The following is a 9,385-nucleotide window of genomic DNA, read 5'->3' on the forward strand; positions in this document are numbered from 1 at the left end:
CAGCGCCCCATGGGCAGCGTCCTGTGACCACTGATGAAGGTCTAGAAGATGACCAGCTCAAACAGCAGCAATAGATGAGCGATCGTCTCTTACTTTACATCTACAAGGTGGACCAACTACTTGTACCAGATCAACACATACTAACACACCTTCACCATGTCATTGTCACAAATTAATAGCTCTGTGGTGGTCCTGACCATTGAAGAACAGGGTGAAAGCAGGTTTAAAAAAGTATGTAGAGAAACAGATGGACTACAGTCAATAATTGTAGAACTACAAAGTGCTTCTTTATGGTAAGTGGAGCTGATAAAATGGACAGTGTGTAGAAACAAGGAGGTGGTTTTAATGTTATGGCTGATTAGTGTATAGTGTACAGTGTGGTTTTTAACCTGTGAGGAGCACAAGGACCTGTCTAGGAGGGCGTGACATTACGAGATTCTTTCACTTCTAAAACTAAAGCAATTCATTTTTCACCCGCAGGAGACATATTTGATTAGTCTAGCTGACCATGTCTAATGTTATCCAGCTCAGTCTGAATAAAGGACCGTTGGCTATCAAAACTTTAAAAGAGAGCTAACCGTAAAGACAAATTGGTGACCAAGACAATGACTGCATTGTTTTAGCCGAGGACTCCACTAGCGAGGCCATCCATTACGATAGCACAGTTGCTGATAAGCAATCTACATCAATAGTTTTGGCACCAAGGATACCAAGCGCTTTAGTGTTTCAGGTTTTATTTTGTCCCATTCTTCCTGCAAACACGTCTTAAGATGTGCAACGGTACGGGGTCGTCATTGTCGCATTTTTCGTTACAAATTTCTCAACACGTTCTCTATTGATCAGAACTGCAAGCAAGCCAGACCAGTACCCGTACCCTCTTCTTCCACAGCCATGCCTTTGTAATGTGTGCAGCATGTGGTTTTGGACGTCCCTGGAAAAGATGACGTCTTGAAGCCGTGGGTTGGGGCGGATTTGTACTCATAAAATTCTTTCAAGGTTGGCAGGTCTGTAGATGCCTCTGAGCCCAGAGAAGTTGACGCCGCTTCTGGACATGGTTAACATAAAGCTTCTTTTTTGCACAGAAGATCACAAGCGTTCAGCTTAAGCTTGCGCCCTTGGCCTTTACAAACTACAAATTCCTTGAATTGTTTAACGATATTATGAACTGTAGAGGGAGAAATATGCAAATTCGCTGGTCAAAAGGCAGGAAACACCCCGGACAGGTCGCTAGTCCAGCACAGACATACCTGAGGGAACTTTTGTACCTTTAATTAACCTGACTGCATGTCTTTGGACTGGGAGGAAACCCACACAGACATGAGAAGAACATGCAACCTCCACACAAAAATCTGGATCACTCCACCTGGGAATTGAACCTAGGACATTTCTTGCTGTGAGGTGACAGTGCTACCCACTGAGCCATGCAGCCCTATACTGTATGTATGAATGAGTATAATACAGTAAGTATAAGTATATAAGTATAATTACTTGGCTACATTAAACCACCTAATTATCAAGTTACTTAGTGTTAATGTGGGTACAAAAATGATATGCCTTCCATTTGGAGGTAACCGTTTAAGAAGGGCCATTTCCTGTTCCAACATGACTGTGCTCCTGTGCTCATAGTAGTTCATAAAAACATGATTTGACTTTAAAGTTGGGTTAAACTTGCACTTAGCCCTGACATCCTATCTGTTAAACCCCTTTGAGTCAAATTGTACGTTGCTGTCTGAACTCACAGATGCTCTTTTGACTGAATGATCACTAATTCTTACCAACACACTAAACAATGGAGGCCATTATAGCCACAAAGTGAGTTGAAGCAACTCAATCCAAAAATTACCCTGATTTTGGAATACAATGTCCAAAAAGCTCATAGCCAGGTGTCCACATACTTCTGAAGGAGCTTTCTTGGTTTCACATATCAATGTTACGAACAAGATAATGTTCCTCCTAAACAGCTCAACCATTTATTCATTTCTCTGAATGGGAAGATACAGCATTCAAATTGAACTGCGCTGTCAGTAAATATCCGAAACTGAATAAATCACCGAGCGGCTCATTGTCTGATCTATGAAATTCCAACCGCTATCCAGTTTGGAACAAGCTTAACTTTAGGCAGCGGTCCCAGTTAGCAGAATTTTTGCTCAGTAATTATGTCCATGAAAGTAATTATTCACAGCTGCTGTAATTATCCAGAAATATTCTCTATCAATTATTCATCTTGTGTTTACTATGTTAAATACAGATCATTTACACTAACAGAGTAAAGGTAGGAGTGAAATATCATAATGAAATGCTTTGGAAAGGCGGGGCTACACATAACATTGTAGTTCGTTACACTGTTACACTTAAAAATAAAGCTTTACCTATTTAACCAAACACAAATATAATGGACATTGGCATGAGTTTGTTAGACATCCCATTTAAATGCCATCCAAGAATGTGTGACCTGTCCAGGGTATTTTCTGCCTATTGCCAAGTAATCCTGATGACAAAAGCAATGAATAAATAAATTAATAAATTAATGATGGATGGCAATACCTGGCTGTCAATACATTTTCATTAATATGTAAAATGTTTAACAGGGTTTAGGTTAGAGCTCTATGCAGGCCACCAGTCAGAGTTCCAGTCAAACAATACAGCAAAGGACCTTTTCCAGTCTGTCACCATTTGGTTAAAAGCATATCTTGTAAGTATTATACATTTTTTTTTTTTTTTTTGCATTTTCCCCAATTTTCCTCCCAATCTAGTCGTATCCAATTACCCCATTGCATTACACTTCCTCTCTACTGATACTGATCTCGTATTATACATTTTAATAGGGCTGTAACAATACACTCAACCCACGATGCGATGCGATTCACGATACTGGGTTCACGATACGATTTTTTCCCGATTTTTTTAACTGAAATTAAAGACAAATGATGACAAATTTTTCTTTTATTATTTCTTTAAAAAATAAATAAATAAAAAGCCGCTCAGGTGGCACAGCGGTAAAAAGACACGCTGCAACCAGAGCTGGATTCTGAGTACGTCGTATCGAATCCAGCTCTGCCTTACCGGTTCGAGGCTGAGTGGCTGTATGAGCAACGATTGGCCGGTTGCTCAGTTGGGGGGTGGGACAAAGAACCGGATGTGGGTCTCTCTCTGTCAGAATGCGATTACGACCTCTGCCGGCTGATTAGAGGCACCTGCACAGAGATGAGGAAGAGTGCCCTTAGGGTGTGTCTCTCCGCATGCAACGCTAGGTGGCGCCACACTCATCAATGTGTGGGTGGCAAAAATGCATCCGGCATGTTTCGGAGGGGATATGGGTTAGCTTTGATTAGCCAACGATTGGATGCGCTAAAGGGGGAGAAAAAAGGAGAAAAAAAAAAAAAGTTAATAATAAAAAAAAAAAAATCAATGAAATAAAATAAAATACTGTATTTGTGATTATCTTTTATATATCGAAAAAATGAATGCCCCTTTATTTCTGAGGTAGATACAAACTATGCAAAACAATTTTGAATTTAGCCCAATTTGGCTGAAAACCCCGAATCTGGCAACCAGACGTATAGCGCCAGTGACGTCAACCAGGCGAGGTGTATAGTGCCAGTGCCCTCTGCTGTTTAAAGTGAATATCGATTCATTTTACATGTCAAATCGATTTGAATCGTGGAAGCGGTTATTAACTGCCTTGTGGTGCATCGATACATGCACCACATGTGGTGCATCCCTAATTTTTTATATTAAATTATGAATTTATTAAGTGACCTACAATGGGAGCCCAAGATATGAGACCACCAGTGTTCATTCTTTTATTTTCTATTTTTCTTAAATTGAATACAATGTTATTATTACAAATCTGAAACCTCAAAGCATTTTTATGTGGTCTGGTATTCAGTTCATTCAATTTCAGTAACTGTGGCATCCTGTTCAGATTCTGGAGCATATTCCCGGGCACAGTCAGTAGAACACTTTGGACAGGGCCACAGTATTTTGCAGTTTACTTATATGGACTTGCCAGACTCAACACAGACACTAAAAAGACAGGAATGAACTAAGGTTCTCAGTACCCTTGAGCTGCATCACATCAACCACTTAAATAGACACAGATTCCTTGTGTGTCCGATGGCAGGAGGACACAGAAGTGTTTCCAAGCTGGAAATGCTTGTAGGCTTATGCACAATGGCAGATCAAGTATTAAAGATTCTACACAACACCAAGGGGTCCTGGTTAGAAATACTTATTAGAAAAACAATTTTAAAAAGCAGTGCATTATCAAGCAGCTTTGTCTTAGTAATCACGTGATTTAATATTGTAAAAGCATTTTTGTACATATTTAATTTATATAAATATCAACTAAATGCATAATACAGTGCCTAAGACTCCTGAGAAGACAAATCTGACACCTAATCATCTAGCACTCCAATCAAACCACCAACCAGATAAACACAAGAGCAGACTTCTCAAAACAAAACATTATATCCCACCAGACTAGTGCTCATGAATTTTCTTTTGGATCTTCTGTACAAAAACAGATGGAGATGACTGACAATCCTACGTTTTCTGGTAATGGGTTCATTGTGAATTGCACAGTGCTCAGAGGATCAGAAGAGCTTGGATGTGTCAAGGTGAGAAGGGGTGTTTAAATTGATTGTAATGAAATTGGTTCAGTTTGAAGTCTAGCTTTGGCAATCGGGACTGAAAACTTAATGAGCTCTGGCAGGCAAAGCTTTGACACGTCGACAAAAAATACGTGCATTCCAGAACTGCTAATGTTTCCATAGGGTGCCAGAATCATGTTATAATACACACAGATAAACATTATAAAATTATATATAAAACTCATCGAGAGTTGGGTTACTCTACAATATATGGCAAAACGTGGACCTGACCATTAGCTTGATGGACATCTCATTTCTAAACCATGGGCATTAATATGCAGGTGTCCCACTTTTTCAAAAGAGACTGTTATAACTTAATAATGGTCAGTTGTCCACATAGTTTTGACCAGATAGTGTGATTGGACGTCATTTCAACATGAGTTATCAAGAGTAGCTAATCCATCAATGTTTTGGTAGTTAGAGGAGACCAGAGAACCTGGAAGAAACCCACAAGCCCACATGAAGCACATGCCAAACCCTGGACCCTGGAACAATAAAGCAATAACATTACCCAACAGACTAAATTGTAAGAAAAATGGTTACCAGTTCTTGCGAAAAAGTTTCATGAACAACCCACACAGCAGTAATACTGGAGTTTTTAAATACCGTGTCCATTCACTGTCCACTGTATTAGACACTCCTACCTAGTTGGTTCACCTTGTAGATGTAAAGTTAGAGACGATCGCTCATCTATTGCTGCTGTTTGAGTTGGTCATCTTCTAGACCTTCATCAGTGGTCACAAAACGCTGCCCACGGGGTGCTGTTGGCTAGATATTTTTGGTTGGTGGACTATTCTCAGTCCAGCAGTGACCGTGAGGTGTTTAAAAACTCCATCGCTGCTGTGTCTGATCCACTCATACCAGCACAACACACACTAACACACCACCACCATGTCAGTGTCACTGCAGTGCTGAGAAAGATCCACCACCCAAATAATACCTACTCTGTAGTGGTCCTGACCATTGAAGAACAGCATGAAAGGGGGCTAACAAAGCATGCAGAGAAACAGTTGGACTACAGTTAGTAATTGTAGAACTACAAAGTGCTCCAATATGGTAAGTGGAGCTGATAAAATGGACAGTGATTGTAGAAACAAGAGGTGGTTTTAATGTTATGGCTGATCGATATAGTTTGGAATAACACACTCCTGGGTCTATAAGGGCACAGAGGGAGTCAGAGGGGTCAGTGCTCACAAGCATCCAATTTTGGATTTCAGACCTGCCCTTTATACACAGATTTCTCTAGGTCCTTAGAATGTTGTAATAATGTTATGGACTGTAGATGGAGAAATTCCTAAATTCCTTGCAATTATGCATTTAAAAACGTTCTTAAATTGTTAAACTATTCAGTTTTTTGTCTTAAATTGACCCACCACACCTTTATTTGGGATGTGTTGCAAAATTCAAACTGGGAATTAAAGTATATTTACAAAACGTATTAAGTTGAAAAGCTGAAATGACTTGATAAAACAACACTTTATTAATAATACCATATATACCATATATAAATGTTCATATATGCATAACCTGACTACTATAGTCAGCATAGAATTTGTATGTACAGTAATATTGTATTTTACACCCAGTGGACTATTAATTTATTATACAGTAATTACACAATATGTCCAAAATACATACAGCCATACGGACGTTTTATATCCTCCCACATCCAAAGTCTTAAGGATCCTACATGGACTTGAGAAGAACATGCAAACTCCACACAGGAAAGGACCCAGACCGCTCCACCCTGGAATCAAACCCAGGAACTTCTTGCGGTGAGGCGACAGTGCTACCCACCATGCCACCCACAATTATATTATTTCAAAATCAATTCCATGAGACAACAAAGTGTGCAAAAAGTGATAGGGTTAGTACTTTCTAATGCCACCGTATAACATAAAACCTATTTCTATAGGTGTAGGCTTGGTCTTTAGCATGCTATTATTACTGCTATCATTTGTCGTCCTTTTTTTGACTCAGACGGGGAAAAAAAACTATTTTCTAAGGCAGTTTAAGTTATAATTAATATGTGATCTATTCATTGTATGAGGATGTTTTTAATAGATTTACATTTTCAGAAGTATCTAGCATGAATAATCCTCTGTGAATACACTTGCCTGGGGTTTTAATTATCTCATTCTGATTTTAAACTCTACTCTGGAATACTAAGAATTATAGACACTTATGAATCTTGGGAGATTAAATTTGCCTGAGACAAAAGGACTGACTGTGTTATATTTGTATGAGTATAGAACTAAAAACTCTTAATAACTAATTAAAAGACACTGTTTAACCTCCGGTTTTTAAATGTGGTGGAACCAGCCATCGTTCAATCACTAGTCCTGCAACACATTCCAAAAATAGTTGGGATGGTAAAGCATTTACCACTTTGTAATCTTGCCATTCCTTTTCACCACACTTAAAACACGTTTTGGCACAGAGGATACCACGTGATATCCAGAGTTTTTCAACTTTTATTTTGTCCTATTCTTCCTGCAAACACGTCTTAAGATGTGCAACAATACGGGGTCGTCGTTGTCACATTCTCTGTTGAGGACAGGTCAGGACTGCAGGCAGGCCAGTCCAGTACCTGTACCCTCTTCTTCCACAGCCATGCATGGCTGTCGCTGGAAAAGATGACGTCTTAAAGGCAGCACATGTTGCTCTAAGATCTCAATGTACTTTTCTGCATTAATGCTGCATCACAGAAGTGTAAATGACCTTTGCCAAGGGCACTGACACAGCCCCATACCATGACAGACCCTGGCTTTCCGTCTTTAGTCCAGAGCACACGGCGTCTATTTTTTCCAAAAAAGACCTGGAATGCTGATTCATCTGACCACAATACACGTTTCCACTGTGTGATGGTCCATCCTAGATGCCTCCGAGCCCAGAGAAGTCTACGCCGCTTCTGGACATGGTTAACATAAGGCTTCTTTTTTGCACAATAAAGTTTTAAGTGGCATTTGTGCATGTAACTCTGTATTGTAGTGCCTGACAAAGGTTTGCTGAAGTAATCCCTCACCCATGTGGTTATATCAGCTATTGTTGAGTGGCGGTTCTTGATGCAGTGCCGTCTGAGGGGTTCAAGATCACAGACATTCAGCTTAAGCTTGCACCCTTGGCCTTTAGGCACTGAAATTCCTCCTGATTCTTTGAATGGTTTCATGATATTATGCACTGTAGAGGGAGAAATATGCAAATCCCTTCTAATCTTTCTTTGAGGTTCATTGTTTTTAAGCATTTCAATCATTTTCTCACACATTTGTTGACAAACTGGAGATCATCTGATCGTCTTTGCTCATCAAAGATTCAGCCTTTCCTGGATGCTGCTTTTGTACCAAACCATGATTACAATCACCTGTTTGGAATCACATCATTATTTAGTTTTTTCACCTCATTACTAGCCCTAAATTGCCCCCGTCCCAACTTTATTTGCAATGTGAAATACCTTGCATTTTCCATAACACCTCTCCTATCCACAGACTGAGAACCCCTAAAGAAAGACATTGTACTTTCCAAAACGAGTAAAAAGTTGGTCTTGTTTGTTGGCTGGTGAAATAGCCAGTAAAGGATCATTTAACATCATTAGGCACAGTGTTGTTGGCACTCTCAGCATGCCTTCCAGGGAGTAGTGTCTTCTGTCTAATTTTAAGAAATTGTTCTATATTTGTTGTTCTCTCTCATAATTTAGCTAATTTTTAATGAACTGTCTTACGCTGCTCTCTTTGTTTTTATTTTAATTATTCTTGATGTTGATGTACTATTTTGATTTTGTACTATGATTTGTATGGTGTATGTACGTATTTGTTTTGATTATTTGTCTTATGTAAAGCGTCTTTGAGTATCTTGAAAAGCGCTATATAAATAAAATGTATTATTATTATTATTATTAGTGCTCCTTCCTCCAGCTCACACTCTTGTTATTTACCATCTACTACAACACTGCCTACCATCTAAGCCAGCAGCCTTAGGACATGCTTTCCTGACTTAAAGCTAATGGATTGATGAGTGCTGGATCATGTGCAATACCAGATGTTATAACAGTGTTTACCTATTCGAATAAGTTAAGATGATCTTGTAGAAGGTTTGACTTTATTAAAGGTGTTATTACTTCAATAAAGTTTAATAAAGTCTGTATTGGCAGGACTACCATCTTCAGACTGATCAAATTAATCTGGGTTGCAACAATTATTTTATGGACCATTTAAGAATATTTAATGCTTCAATAACTTGTTCATATGTAAAGATATATACACCGATGAGGCATAACATTATGACCACCTTCCTAAAATTTTATTGGTCCCCCTTTTGCTGCCAAAACAGCCCTGCAACTGTGATGCACTGTGTATTCTGACACCTTTTTATCAGAACCAGCATTAACTTCGTCAGTAATTTGAGCAATTTAGGCCAGCCTTCTCCCCCCACGTGCATCAATGAGCCTTGGCCGCCCATGAGCCTGTCGCCGGTTTACCACTCTTCCTTCCTTGGACCACTTTTGATAAATACTGACCACTGCAGACCAGGAACACCCCACAAGAGCTGCAGTTTTGGAGATGCTCTGACCCAGTCGTCTAGCCATCACAATTTGTGGTCATAATGTTATGCCTGGTCGATGTATGTTAGTACATATATCACTTAAATAGCAGTATCTTGCTTCAAATGCATATTATAGGGACATCCCTGTTTGTTTCACCAAGACAAAGCCAAGTCATATTTTGCATGCTACAAGG

Source organism: Trichomycterus rosablanca, chromosome 19, assembly GCF_030014385.1.
Source record: "Trichomycterus rosablanca isolate fTriRos1 chromosome 19, fTriRos1.hap1, whole genome shotgun sequence".
NCBI lineage: Eukaryota > Metazoa > Chordata > Actinopteri > Siluriformes > Trichomycteridae > Trichomycterus > Trichomycterus rosablanca.